The sequence below is a fragment of the Triticum aestivum genome, chromosome 1A (assembly GCF_018294505.1).
Source record: "Triticum aestivum cultivar Chinese Spring chromosome 1A, IWGSC CS RefSeq v2.1, whole genome shotgun sequence".
Taxonomy (NCBI): Eukaryota; Viridiplantae; Streptophyta; class Magnoliopsida; order Poales; family Poaceae; genus Triticum; species Triticum aestivum.
The window spans coordinates 484473705-484483882 of record NC_057794.1 but is presented as its reverse complement, the minus strand read 5'-3'; positions in this window follow the sequence as shown (position 1 = coordinate 484483882).

Sequence of the window (10178 nt, the reverse complement as noted above, 5' to 3'; positions counted from 1 at the left end):
ACGAAGTGGGTGGTGGGTGGGCGTGGAATTTCTTCGTCGTCTGCATCCCAATCCTGTTGTCCATAATCCGGCCAGGGCTCCCCTGACAAAGAGAGAGACCTTGGTGAATTCAGAATGTCGCTAAAGGGCGAGTGCTGAAAGATATCTGTGACGGTGAATTCCATGATCGGCGCCCAATCGGATTCGATTGGCAGGGGCGCGGGCGGTTCGGAGTCAGAAAAAGAGTCCGGCACCTTGGAGTCACGGGCTGCGCAGAGGATTATGCTGGTGTTTGGCTCGATCGCCGTTGAGACTGCAGCCCTTGAGGCGGTGTCTAACCACCTGTCCTCGATTGGCACAGCTGGCTTCGAGCTAAGGGTCGGAGCTGGTGTGGGCGCGGCCTCTAGGGTACTGTTCGGCAGCAGAGCTAGGTCATACCCATCGCGACAGTGCGGCGCGCCCGGCTGTGGCTCGAATCCATCGAAGATCAAGTCTCCGCGGATGTCAGCCGTGTAGTTCAAACTTCCAAATCTGAGCTGATGGCCAGGGGCGTAGCTTTCAATCTGCTCCAGATGGCCAAGCGAATTAGCCCGCAGTGCAAAGCCGCTGAAGACGAAGATCTGTCCGGGGAGAAAATTCTCACCCTGGACCGCATCGCTATCAATGATATTAGGAGCCATCAAGCCTAACGGCGACGACACAGAGGAACTCTCAATGAAAACACCAATGTTGGTGTCAAAACCGGCGGATCTCGGGTAGGGGGTCCTGAAATGTGCGTCTAGGCCGGATGGTAATAGGAGGCAGGGGACACGATGTTTTACCCAGGTTCGGACCCTCTTGATGGAGGTAAAACCCTACGTCCTGCTTGATTAATATTGATGATATGGGTGTTACAAGAGTAGATCTACCACGAGATCAGAGAGGCTAAACCCTAGAAGCTAGCCTATGGTATGATTGTATGTTATGATTGTCCTCCTACGGACTAAAACCCTTCAGTTTATATAGACACCGGAGAGGGTTAGGGTTACACAAGGTCGGTTACAAAGGAGGAGATATCCATATCTGTACTGCCTAGCTTTCCTTCCACGCCAAGTACAGTCCCATCCGGACACGAGACGAAGTCTTCAATCTTGTATCTTCATAGTCTAATAGTCCGGCCAATGGAGATAGTCCGGCTGTCCGGAGACCCCCTAATCCAGGACTCCCTCAACCACTGACTCTAAACTCCAATTGAGCCTCTCTGAATCTGAGAAATTGAAGACCATCTTAACTGCAAAAAAGAAATCCTGGGCCGAAGAAAAGACCTTGCTAATACAACGTGCCGAGACAGCAGAGGCGGCTCTTGAGGAGGTTACCACGGAGCTCACTGGCTTAAAAAACCGTGTGTCTCAAATGGTCTCCGCCATCTGGGTAAGTCATTTGTATTAATCACTTATACTTTATTTTGACCAGGAATATAAGCCACCTGCTGAGCCTTTATTAAAAAACACTCGCAGGCCCACGAAGTAAAAATCTGAGCCAAGAAAGTGTGACAAAACTGAAGGCGGTTTATACCTTGGTGGAGCAATTGTATACTCGCGCTCGACGAGCACTTGCTACAATCTCCCCTGCCAACCAAGGACCCGACCGTTTGAGTGATGTCTTGAAGAAGTTATCAATCTTACCCGCCAGGTTTCAAGAGGTCAAACGATCCTGTGCCAGAGCCGGAGCCTTGACTGCCCTGAGCCGCTCCAAAGCCTGGGTGCCGGATTTAGACCCGGTGGACGTGGCTAAGGGGTACCCTACCATGAAGGAAGACAGGACTCCATTTGAGCAAGATGACTTTATTACCTGAGTGAGAGGAGTTCGTCCTCAAGCTACCATTCTTGGAGAGGAGACCAACATCGACAAATATCGGCCGGGTTTTGATATGAAGAATAAGAAGATGGCGACTCCCTCTTATAAAGTGACGGATCTTATCCCGCCGGTTCATCAACACACTTTTGCCCCGGAAATTGACCCGGCCGGCCTAATTGACAATGAGGCTGAGTTCATTACTCTGAACGGCTTTGACTGGTCCAATCCCAGCTTCCAACTAGTGGAGGGAGGTGAGCCGGCCAAGGGGGAGTCATAACCATCTGAACAATCCAGCTTTTAGCTTAAGACCTGCTTAGGAGAGAAAAAACAGTCTAACCTTTTGGGCTCTCAAAGCCTTGTAATAGGTTACTTTGAAAACTGCATATTTTACCTATGCCATCGTGCATAAGATGTTGCATATGACTCTTTACCCATGATGTCAATATATGCGTTACATCTGTGGTTACATCTGTAATGTTTCAACTCTGTTCCTGTAAAAGATGAAAAAACTGTCATGGCGGTTTAGCACCGGATGGGTCAAAAACACCCAATATATGACTATGAAATTATCATAGTGGAAAAAACAGAACCAGATGTAAGATAAACAAGGCTGAAAAAACCTTTGATTAACGAAAAACACAAAAAAACCTGTTCATGAATGACACGGTCATACCTGTGTTCTTTGAATCTAGACTGCCGGTTTACATGACCCGGATGATGAGGTTGATAACCCAATCTTTTGTAGAAGTCAATACTTCCATGTCTTGATGATTGTTATGCCTTGGCAACTCATTGTCCAATAACTGAGCCGATTTAATTTGAAACCATACTGACAGTTAGATTTGAGATGATAAAAAACAGGAAGACAAAAACACTAGGCTTCAGATAATGTAAATCAAAATATTTAAATAAAAACTGGAGGCTTCTGATTCGACCAAAGGGGTTAAGCTAAGATTCGAATATGATCCTATAGCCCCTAGTGGCTTTGGCGTTACACCGATCAAAAGGGTACCGACAGCTATGTTCTCTTTGGTTCGAATACGACCTATGTTTGAACAAGAAGCCCCCAAATGACTTTGAGAGGTTTTTAACGACCATGATTCGAATACGATCCAAGTTAGACCCAAAAGGGGTTAAGCTATGATTCGGATACAATTAAGAAGCCCCCTAGTGAGTTTGGCTTTGAGCCGATCAAGAGGGTTACGACAACTATGTTCTCTTTGGTTCGAATACGACCTATGTTTGAACAGGAAGCCCCCAAGTGACCATGAGGTTTACAGCTAGATTCGAATATGACCATGAGCGAGACCAAAAGGGTTAAGCTATATTCGGATACGATCAGCCCCCTTTTGGTCATTTTAAATAATGAAAATAATAAAGATACATGATCATTGAAAAGGAAAAGGACAGAGGTCCTGCTTTATTACTTATCATAATATATACAACGTCAAAGTATGTACATGACGAGAGCCGGTGGCTTAATTATAGTACGGCCGAAGCTGAGCAATATTCCACCGCTGGCGGGTCTCCTCCTCCGACTTACGTGAGTCTTTGTGCTCCCGAACGTCAATGAGGTAATATGACTCGTTGTTTCAGTTCTTGCTGACCACAAAGGGTCCTTTCCAAGGTGGGGATAGTTTCTGTGCATCAGACTGATCCTGGATGAGTCGGAGCACTAGGTCACCTTCTTGAAAGGTCCCGGACTTAACTCGTTGGCTATGATAACGGTGCAGGTCCTGTTGATAAATTGTTGATCGAGTCGCTGCCAAATCTCTCTCCTCATCTAACAAGTTAATTGCATCCTGTCGGGTGATGACCCACAAGTATAGGGGATCTATCGTAGTCCTTTCGATAAGTAAGAGTGTCGAACCCAACGAGGAGCAGAAGGAAATGATAAGCGGTTTTCAGCAAGGTATTCTCTGCAAGTACTGAAATAAGTGGTAACAGATAGTTTTGTGATAAGATAAATTGTAACGAGCAACAAGTAACAAAAGTAAATAAAGTGCAGCAAGGTGGCCCAATCCTTTTTGTAGCAAAGGACAAGCCAGAAAAAACTCTCATAATAGGAAAAGCGCTCCCGAGGACACATGGGAATATCGTCAAGCTAGTTTTCATCACGTTCATATGATTCGCGTTCGATACTTTGATAATTTGATATGTGGGTGGACCGGTGCTTGGGCGTTGTTCTTACTTGACAAGCATCCCACTTATGATTAACCTCTATTGCAAGCATCCGCAACTACAACAAAAGTATTAAGGTAAACCTAAGCATAGCATGAAACATGTCGATCCAAATCAGTCCTTTACAAAGCAACGCATAAACTAGGGTTTAAGCTTCTGTCAGTCTAGCAACCCATCATCTACTTAATACTTCCCAATGCCTTCCTCTAGGCCCAAATGATGGTGAAGTGTTATGTAGTCAGCGTTCACATAACACCACTAGAGGCTAGACAACATACATCTTATCAAAATATCAAACGAATACCAAATTCACATGACTACTAATAGCAAGACTTCTCCCTTGTCCTCAGGAACAAACGTAATTACTCACAAAGCATATTCATGTTCAAAATCAGAGGGGTAATAATACGCATATAGGATCTGAACATATGATCTTCCACCAAATAAACCAACTAGCATCAACTACAAGGAGTAATCAACACTACTAGCAACCTACTAGAACCAATCCCGGACTTTGAGACAAGAATTGGATACAAGAGATGAACTAGGGTTTGGAGATGAGATGGTGCTGGTGAAGATGTTGATGGAGATTGCCCTCTCCCGATGAGAGGAGCGTTGGTGATGACTATGGTGATGATTTCCCCCTCCCGGAGGGAAGTATCCCCGGCAGAACAGCTCTGCCAAAGCTCTAGATTGGTTCCGCCAAGGTTCCGCCTCGTGGCGGCGGAGTCTCATCCCAAAAAGTTCCTTCCTTTTTTTCTCATCGGAAGACTTCATATAGGAGAAGATGGATGTCGAAGAGCCACCAGGGGGCCCACGAGGTAGGGGCGCGCCCTAGGGGGGGCGCCCCCCACCCTTGTGAGCAGGGTGTGGGCCCCCTGGCCTTCATCTTTGGCGAGGATTTTTCTTTATTTATTTTAAGATGTTCCGTGGAGTTTCAGGACTTCTAGAGTTGCGCACAATAGGTCTCTCATATTTTCCCCTTTTCCAGCCCAGAATTCCAGCTGCCGGCATTCTCCCTCCTTATGTAAACCTTGTAAAATAACAGAGAATAGCCATAAGTATTGTGACATAAAGTGAAATAACAGTCCATAATGCAATAAATATCGATATAAAAGCATGATGCAAAATGGACGTATCAACTCCCCCAAGCTTAGACCTCGCTTGTCCTCAAGCAAAAAGCCGATAACAATAAATATGTCCTAATGTTTAGAGGTAGAGGCGTCGATAAAAAAAATACGGACATGAAGGCATCATGATTATTCTCATAACAGCAACATATATAGCTTTTGTCATATGATTACTTATGTTCAAGTGATGATCTATTCACAATGCAAAAGTATAAATCATAAACCTTATTGGGCTCCAACAAACTATAATCTCAGTCATTGAAGCAATTGCAATTTATCATAACATCGGAAAGAGTCTACGTGAGAGCTAAAAAGCAAGTCCACATACTCAACTATCATTTAGTCCTCCATAATTGCTAACACTCACGCAATACTTGTGGTTACGGAGTTTTAATCGGATACAGAGAAAGATAAGGGCCTATAGTTTTTCCCCACAACCTTTTACTTCAAGGGTAATGTCAACAATAATGGTTTATGCTCCCCTACATCCAATTAGATATATATATATATATCATGTTCTTTCCAACATGCTGAGCTTGCTAAAGGATAAAATGAAAAAGAAAAGGTGAAGATCACCGTGACTCTTGCATAAGGTAGAAGATAATAATAAAAGATAGGCCCTTCGCAGAGGGAAGCAGAGGTTGCCATGCGTCTTTATGGTTGGATGCATAAAATCTCAATGCGAAAGAACGTCACTTTATATTGCCCCTTGTGATATGAACCTTTATTATGCAGTCCGTCGCTTTTATTACTTCCACATCACAAGATCGTATAAAGCTTATTTCTCCCACACCAATCAATCATACATATTTAGAGCAATTTTTATTGCTTTGCACCGATGACAACTTACTTGAAGGATCTTACTCAATCCATAGTTAGATATGGTGGACTCTCATGGCAAAACTGGTTTAAGGGTATTTGGAAGCACAAGTAGTATTTCTACTTGGTGCTGAGAATTTGGCTAGCATGTGGGGGAAAGGCAAGCTCAACAAGTTAGAGGATCCATGACAACATACTTTATCTCAGATATAAGAAAGACATAAGTCATTATGTTGTCTTCCTTGTCCAACATCAACTCTTTAGCATGTCATATTTTAATGAGTGGTCCCAATCATAAAAGATGTCAATGATAATATATCTATATGTGAAAACCTCTCTTTCCTTATTACTTCCTATTAATTGCAACAATGACCAAAGCTATGTCTGCCAACTCCCAACAACTTTTAATCATCATACTCTTTCTATGTGAAGTCATTACTCTCAATAAGATCAATATGAACTTTTTGTTTCTTTTTATTCTTTTTCTCTTTTCTTTTATTCACTCAAGATCATGGCAAAATAATCAAGCCCTTGACTCAACACTAATCTTTATTATATATATCACATGGACTCGATTACAAAGAGAGATCATAAAGCAAAACTCAAAACTAGATCATGCCATAAACTTTATTCTACTAGATCAAGATACTACTAATAGGATCGAACTAAGAAAAACGGTAAAGATAGGAGTTGTGATTGTGATACGATATCGGGGCACCTCCCCCAAGCTTGGCAGTTGCCAAGGGGAGTGCCCATACCCATGTGATTATATCTCCTTTGTCAGTGAAGAAGGTGGAGGTGACGGATAATCGCACATCGAGCGTAAAAGGTCCTCTAGCTTGCGAATAATGCCCTTGAGTGTGACAATATGCTCCTTCAACAAAATATTTTCTTGTGTGAGATACTTGTTTTGTATACGACCTAACTCAATCATCTTGAATGCTTCGATCTCAGTTGGGGTAAGAAGGTTATGATCAAGTTGAAGGATGTCTTTTGCTGCCGGAGCTTGATCCTCCGTGGCCTTCTTGATCCTTTCATCCTTGTTGACCCTCGTGGGTTCTTCCCTCTTAGGATCTATCTTCATTAGCCAAGCATCATTGTCACCATTGTTGGAGGAGGGAGATGACATGATGCCTAGCCTGGAAAACCTTGACAAAAAACAGCTCGAAACAAGAACAGAGGAGGTTTGCGTAATACAGGAGTCAAAACCTTCGGGAGGTTATATAATGAATTTTTACTGACCAAAATACGTATCATGCAAGAAAATGGAGTCCGGAAGGCACACGAGGTGCTCATGAGGTAGGGGGCGCACCCACCACCCTCGTGTCCTTCCCAGACTGCTACTTATTTTTCTATTTTTCTAAATATTCCAAAACGGAGAAATATTGCCTTAAAAATTGTTTTGGAGTCGGTTTACTTACCGTACCACATACCTATTCCTTTTCGGAGTCTGAAACGGTCTGGAAGGTGTCCCTTATGTATTCCTCCGGGGTTGCGGTTTCAATAATATTGGTTTCAACATTTATGGGATTACCTGAGATATAATGTTTGATTTTTTGACCGTTTACCACCTTCGGATTTGTGCCCTCGAAGTTGTTGATTTTTATGGCACCGGAACGATAGACCTCTTCGATAACATAGGGGCCTTCCCATTTAGAGAGAAGTTTTCCTGCAAAAAATCTTAAACGAGAGTTGTATAGCAATACATAATCACCTACATTAAACTCACGCTTTTGTATCATTTTGCCATGCCATCTTTTAACTTTTTCTTTAAACAACTTGGCATTTTCATGAGCTTGGGTTCTCCATTCATCAAGTGAGCTAATATCAAATAACCTCTTCTCACCGGCAAGTTCAAAATCATAGTTGAGCTCTTTAATAGCCCAATATGCCTTATGTTCTAGTTCGAGAGTTAGGTGACATGCTTTTCCATAAACCATTTTATATGGAGACATACCCATAGGATTTTTGTATGCAGTTCTATAAGCCCATAATACATCATCAAGTTTCTTGGACCAATTCTTTCTAGACCTATTAACAGTCTTTTGCAAAATTAGTTTGAGCTCTCTATTTCTCAACTCTACTTGGCCACTAGACTGAGGGTGATAAGGAGATGCAATTCTATGATTAACATCATATTTATCAAGCATTTTACGGAAAGCACCATGAATAAAGTGTGAACCACCATCAGTCATTAAATATCTAGGGACTCCAAACCTCGGGAAAATAACTTCTTTAAGCATTTTAATAGAAGTCTTGTGATCAGCACTACTAGTTGGAATAGCTTCTACCCACTTAGTAACGTAATCAACAACAACTAAAATATGTGTGTATCCATTAGAGGCAGGAAAAGGTCCCATATAATCAAAGCCCCAAACATCAAATGGTTCAATAACAAGAGAGTAATTCATAGGCATTTCTTGATGTCTACTAATATTACCAATTCTTTGACATTCATCACAAGACAAGACAAACTTACGAACATCCTTGAAGAGAGTAAGCCAATAAAAACCAGATTGCAATACCTTATGTGCAGTTCTATCTCCAGCGTGGTGTCCTCCATAAGCCTCGGAATGACACTTGCGTAGGATATGTTCCTGTTCATGCTCAGGTACACAACATCTAATAACACCATCTACTCCTTCTTTATAAAGATGTGGGTCATCCCAAAAGTAATGTCTTAAATCATAGAAAAACTTTTTCTTTTGCTGGTATGCGAAGCTAGGTGGTATAAACTTAGCAACAATATAATTAGCATAATCAGCATACCATGGAGTACTACGAGAAGTACTTATAACATTGAGTTGTTCATCAGGAAAGCTATCATTAATAGGTAGTTGAAAGTGCAACTATCCCTAGGTGGTTTTGGTAATTCATAACAACATACAGCTCATTGAGCTAATGCTATTCCAAGATGATCATTTCAGGAAAGCTCAATGATTGGCATGGCATGGATGGTGAAAGTGGAACCCTCAAAATGCTAAGGACAAAGGATTGGCTCAAGCTCAAAAGCTCAAGACTCTTCATTTTATATTTTAGTGATCCAAGATCACATTGAGTCTTTAGGAAAAGCCAATACTATCAAGGAGGGACGAGGTGTTGCTTAATGAGCCTCTTGCTTCATGTGCTTAGTGATATGCTCCAAAACCCTCAACTACTTTCCCATATCCACATTTGACCTAAACCCAAAGCCAAACTCGGCCCTACCGATTCTTTCAATCCGGCGCCACCGAGTTTCACTTGTCATAGCCATTGCCAAACCCTAAGCAAATCGGTTCTACCGATAGGGATCTCGGTCTCACCGAGATGGGATTGCAATTTCTCTGTTTCCTTTTCGTAACTTTTCGGTCTCACCGAAAGAGCGGATCGGTCCCACCGAGATTGCAATGTAAACTCACTGTTTCCTTTTCGTAACATTTCGGTCTCACCGAGAAGAGCGAATCGGTCCCACCGAGTTTACCTGACCAACTCTCTGGTTAGCTTATTACCAAAATCGGTCTCACCGAGTTTGTGTAATCGGTCTCACCGAGATTACGTTATGCCCTAACCCTAACCATATCGGTCCTACCGAGTTGCATGTCAGTCCCACCGAAAATCTCTAACGGTCACTAGGTTTACTATTTCGGTCCGACCGAGTTTGTTGATTCGGTCCCACCGAGATTGGTAAATTGTGTGTAACGGTTGGATTTTGTGTGGAGGCTATATATACCCCTCCACCTCCTCTTCACTCGTGGAGAGAGCCATCAGAACACATCTACACTTCCAACTCATATGTTCTGAGAGAGAACCACCTACTCATGTGTTGAGGCCAAGATATTCCATTCCTACCATATGAATCTTGATCTCTAGCCTTCCCCAAGTTGCTTTCCACTCAAATCTTCTTTCCACCAAATCCAAATCCTGTGAGAGAGAGTTGAGTGTTGGGGAGACTATCATTTGAAGCACAAGAGCAAGGAGTTCATCATCAACACACCATTTGTTACTTCTTGGAGAGTGGTGTCTCCTAGATTGGCTAGGTGTCACTTGGGAGCCTCCGACAAGATTGTGGAGTTGAACCAAGGAGTTTGTAAGGGCAAGGAGATCGCCTACTTCGTGAAGATCTACCGCTAGTGAGGCAAGTCCTTCCTGGGCGATGGCCATGGTGGGATAGACAAGGTTGCTTCTTCGTGGACCCTTCGTGGGTGGAGCCCTCCGTGGACTCGCGCAACCGTTACCCTTCGTGGGTTGAAGTCT